The sequence below is a fragment of the Alosa sapidissima genome, chromosome 1 (genome assembly GCF_018492685.1).
Source record: "Alosa sapidissima isolate fAloSap1 chromosome 1, fAloSap1.pri, whole genome shotgun sequence".
In the NCBI taxonomy this organism is placed as follows: domain Eukaryota; kingdom Metazoa; phylum Chordata; class Actinopteri; order Clupeiformes; family Clupeidae; genus Alosa; species Alosa sapidissima.
In genome coordinates this window covers 19,824,408-19,829,538 of record NC_055957.1, presented here as the reverse complement: position 1 = coordinate 19,829,538, position 5,131 = coordinate 19,824,408, and the positions used below count along the sequence as shown (strand labels likewise).

Genomic DNA, 5,131 nt, shown 5'->3' with positions numbered 1-5,131 from the left:
GCCTAAACAAGGCCCCCCAAGACAGACAGCCAGTATGTAAACAACATCCACCTTATTTTACTTCCTGATGAGGCTGCTCTGTCATTCCCTGTTCTGTGGTTTACAGGCACTGTTAAAGTGCTATGAGTAGCGACTGGTTACCAAATGACAGACAGTTGAATTTCTGATTAAAAATAATTTTGGTGGCATTTTCATGTTGTTTTGAATTAATGTAATCTTATAGTGTACCCCCCCCCCCCCCCCCCCCCCCCCCCCAACACAACTTAACCCATTCTCATCTGATCACCCCTACATAGGCTAGGCCTAGTCCAGGGGTCGGCAACCTTTTTTGCCTGGAGAGCCACTTTTACCAAATGTATTTTTTTTTTTATCTCAGAAGAGCCACATAAAGACGGTTACAAGAAAAAGTTTTTACATTTACATTTTCTACTAGTTTTAAAAGTAATGTGCAATTAACTTGAAATGTAAATTGGAATGACAGAAGTATAGGCCTTTGGCTTCCCATGTAGGCTAAACACCACCCCCTATTTTCCTAGTGTCCTTTGGTATGCAAAGTAACTCAATTTTCATTGACATGTCATTGGCGAAATTGAACATTAGGCCTACCAGAGATTAGATTTGGTGATGGCCTTGGAGTCTGGCTGGCTCATACTCAGTGAAGTTTCATGCAAGAATTGAGGCTGTCATCATTTAAGGGCAACTCCACGCAAAACTGTCATATATCCATAACGCCAACTACTGTAAATACAGTACCATGGCATTGTGTTGGCGTTATGGATGTGACAGTTTTGCGCGGAATTGCCCTTAAACGTCAGCGCAGGTTTGTCTTTATATATTTCATATGTAAGAAAGATTTCTCACATGCAAGTGGAATAGGGTTAACACAGCAATACTAACTCGTTGCAGTGTGCTTTCCCATTTCAGCCTGATTGTGTTCGCGCTCGCAAGCTGTGGTCACTGATGGTTCCTTTTTGACATTTTCCTTATCAAGCCTACAGACCCTTTCAACAATAAAAACAACAACAATGCTTGAACATTCTATTTGGGCCCCAATCTACTTCCTCTGCATTAAGATCACATATGGAATGTTAAAAAGGAAGTCTTGTGGGGCCAACTATGATGCTGATAATGGAACTCTCTTGAAAGGGTCCACAGCAAGCGCGCACATCAACAATAACAATTAAAGACAAGTGTTCTCGTTGACTGAAATTGAGGGAAATCGGTGATTTTGTTTGATATTGACATGGCAACGAACCTCGAATGTAACAATATTGTGCAGGCTACAGTTACGTAGTCAAGTGAGGTGGGAAGTAATATAAATTACTCAGATAGAACTACGAACTAAAATAAAATACATTTTAATTAAATACTCATTATTATTTTCAAAAGCTGAGCCGCATCAGAGGGATCAAAGAGCCGCATGCGGCTCCGGAGCCACAGGTCGCCGACCCCTGGCCTAGTCTATGTAGGCCCAGGCTACACATGCAAATCAACATGGAGGTGTTAATGGTCCGACAACGTAGAACTATTAGAATTAACAGCCGCATTGATAACGTAGCCTAATGTAGGGAAATATGCCACCTTGTTAGCCTATCGAGCCAGACCCACATTAAAATGTAGGGTCTGGGCACTCACCGTTGGCAGTGCTCAGTCCGAGGGGCGGGATAATCGGTTGTCTTTCAAATTCCCTCTGCATGCAATAGGACAGCGCTATGAGTCCCATGCGTTTTCCCACCGTAGCTAGTTGGCTAGTTCAAACTTTTGCCAACTTAAAAAAAGCTTAACTCGTGTCACACTGTTGGCCAACAGCAACATCCATCTTCTTTGTTTTCAAGTAGCTTCAAGACAAATCGTTGCAACTCTGCCATCAATCATTATGTTAAGCCCTCCTAACGACTCTATACACGATTTGATTGGCCTGATAGAAGTTTAATTTTTCGAGCTCACAAGCCAACCGAGAGTTGCTAGACTAGCCCTGGAAGCAAATGTAATTTGCTGCCGCTAGGGTGCGTCTAGATTTCTAGGCTACCACCTTGTATCACTGTAATGGGAAAAAAACATTGATGCTAATCTAGGCTAGCCTACATTAGCCTACACATCAAATATATACCTCTGGCTATACTGTAGCTACACGGGAAATATTTGCGCCTGGGTTAACCTACATGTAAAGAAATTACTAGGAGGAGGGGGCATGTCCACATTTCTGGAGGGAAAAACCGTTAAGTTACATATGGACTAGCACAGTTTAATGATGGCACGAAGACAGCGATTTAGACTGTTGCAGGAAAACTTCAACAGGATTGTAGCCTAAGTGAACAACTTCGCAATGAGGGAATGGCAGAGGGATCATCACAGACTGTGATCGAGAGGTAACGTTAAAGGGACACCAGGCAAGCCTGATGCTTTTTCTCTACGAAACTCCCCCTCGCTCGGTCTGAAGCTCTTTTCCTTTTCTTTGCATCTTCCGTCAAGGGTTTTCGCTACTTCTTCGCCGGCTCTGCCATTATACACACGTTTGCAACAATCGCTAGCGTTTCGTTAGCCTCCCTCTGTGCTGTGGATGCAGGATGGAAACTGAAACTGCTTCGGTCGCCGGGTACGATACACTGAACTTGGAAGCGGGATATTCTTCCTACAGGCAGTAGGGGCGGGCGAGAGAGTCTTCATTCGCCCTGTAATGAGTCATTTAACCATATACCGACTTACGAAGATGAGTAATTAACACGAAAACGTTGCCTGGTGTCCCTTTAACTTTAAAGGTTGTATCAGCGATTTCAGGCCCAAAAAAGGCTCAAACATAAATGATCACATTCATCTCATCTTTCCTAATGATCCGCTAGCTGTCTGCCCCATAAGCAGGCCGTGTTTCTGTAGGCAGCCTAGGCTCCGAGATCTGTACACAAAAACAATTGCTACCAACAAGGGTTGGCAATCCACTCAAAGGCAAAATAAAGTTTTGCAAATAAAGAGATGCACGCTTAGGAGAGTTTTAATTGCATGGGAGGGGGAGGGAGTAGCGCGCTATCCCGCTATTGCTGATACAACCTTCAAGATAAAAATATAGTACTCTTTGGTAAGGAAGATGGGGTGAGCATGCCTAGCACATGCTAGTATAATCTATGTTTGTGTTAGCCTAAAGTAACTACAGTCAAGCTACTGTTGTGTTATGTAAGGGATAACGGCCGCCGAGGTGTCCTGTTATATGGAATTACTGGACGAGGGCGAGAGGCAAAAAACTCCCCGACGCGCAGCTAACGTTGCCCGTAGGCTATATAACAGGACATCTCGAAAGCCGTTATCCCGCTTATCACCAGGTTGCCAGTCAAATTAACAAGCAGATCTGAGCTGCTTGCAATATTTAATTTGCCTTCGATGTCAGTTATTTTCATTTGAAAGTTCATTTAAAAACCTGTTAGTTTAACCTGCAAGTTTATTTCATAGTAGCCTACCAATTTGCTTGTATTGCCAATTGTCAGCATACCAAAGCTGAATAGCTTTAGCATTATCCATGGGGGCCACGTTTCTAAGTGTTACGTTCTCTGACATGAAAAAAGTTTGATTGATATGTTTTATTTTTTATATTAAAGCGTCCGGTGTTTGATTTCGATAATGTGAGTGTGTGCGTGTGTGTGTCAGTCAATCTAGTAGGCTACACTGCATAATCTTTGCAGCCAACATTATAATGTATCTCTGTAAAGATTGTTGCAATGCCTCTTCATTTCTGCCTCGTTACATTTCGTGCCTGGGCTACGCTACCACTTCAACACCATCTGTAACTATTCAAACTGTAACTGTAACAGTTCAACTGTTCAAATTGTAGCCTAACGTTAATTGTTCAACACAACCAAAACAGTGTGAGCTCAATGTGCGTGTGAGTTTTCTGTCCAAAATCTTTCTTTTTAGTAAACTATGTGTACACAAACAATGTTCTCAATGCTCGAGTTCATGTGTAGAGACACTGATGATACTTCAATCAAAGTTTCATGTTCTGTCGAGCCTTCTTAGTGTTTGAAAAATAGCGATTTTGACGCGATCATGTACTAAAGTTTGACTCGGGTACGTTCGTATTTCAAGTGACAAAATAGGCCTTTATCACGGCAGCCGAAGTAGGAAGTGAACAGCCCTGCTCCTGTGTGAGCACAGGTGTTTCTAATTAAGTGTCAGATTCGGCCACAGTTACTTCAACCAGAGGCCTCGTTAATGTTTTTAGGAACACCTGTGGTTTGCCTGCTAACAGGAAAGTGAACAGCCCTGCTTCAACTGCCGTGATAAAGGCCTATCAAGGTATGACTAAAGTTTAGCTGACGATATAACATCCTACTCGACTGTGACTTTGTTCGTGACACTCCTGTTAATAGGCTAAACTAGAAAGAGCTAAAATAACTCACACCAACCTTATTTGCGCCTTTTATTCACATTTGCTCAAAGATTTCATAAGTATAAGCCCTTTTCGCTCCCTAGGTTGATGTATTCCAAGCGGTCTGCTTCGGGGGCGGGGACGTAGTAATTGAAACACCATGCCTGTGTAACGTAATATATATTTAAAGAGGACATCCTGAATACTCGGGAGAGGGAAGCAGGAGGTCTTAGGAGGCAGGTAAAGAAAAGAGGGTGAGACAGAAAACAGGCACTGATAGATGCTCTGCTATACTCTTTACTGTAATAAATGATGAATTAAAGAAGCACTTTAGAAATGTGATGAAAAAATGTCGGCGGGCGCTATGTGTGTACCATGGAAATCCAGCGTTCTTGCGAGAGCACAATGGAATTGTCTCTGCGAGACACTCTGGCAAAGATCAATGATGCACGTTACTTTTACTTAAACATTCCGGGAAACCAGCTAAACTGATGAAGACAGTGTTGCAACGTTGGAGGACAGTAAACATGGTCTAGTGTTATCCAATTGCGTGCATTGATAATTACTAAAAATCGGGGGTGGCAAACCAACATCTTTAAAACAAAATGATAACTGCAATTAAATATATGAGTAGCCTAAACCATAGGGATATAAGAAATCATTCTAGGCTACAGTCAAATAAAATAAACTCTAGGATGTCTGACCAGTTTTGAATGAGATCCAAAACAATCTGCATTTTTGTTTGTTTGTTTAGTTTGTTTGTATTCGATTTGA

The 5,131-nt window shown here is 42.2% G+C and overlaps 1 long non-coding RNA gene across 1 annotated transcript; it reads right to left on the bottom strand.

The window, feature by feature from the left end:
* Positions 1 to 899: 899 nt before the first annotated feature.
* LOC121720965 lies at positions 900 to 4,249 on the bottom strand. Its single transcript, XR_006034699.1, has 3 exons — positions 4,079 to 4,249; positions 1,116 to 1,122; positions 900 to 910 (listed from the first exon to the last, which is right to left on the bottom strand). It is a non-coding gene; the product is annotated as an uncharacterized LOC121720965 (long non-coding RNA).
* Between the last annotated feature and the right edge of the window lie 882 nt (positions 4,250 to 5,131).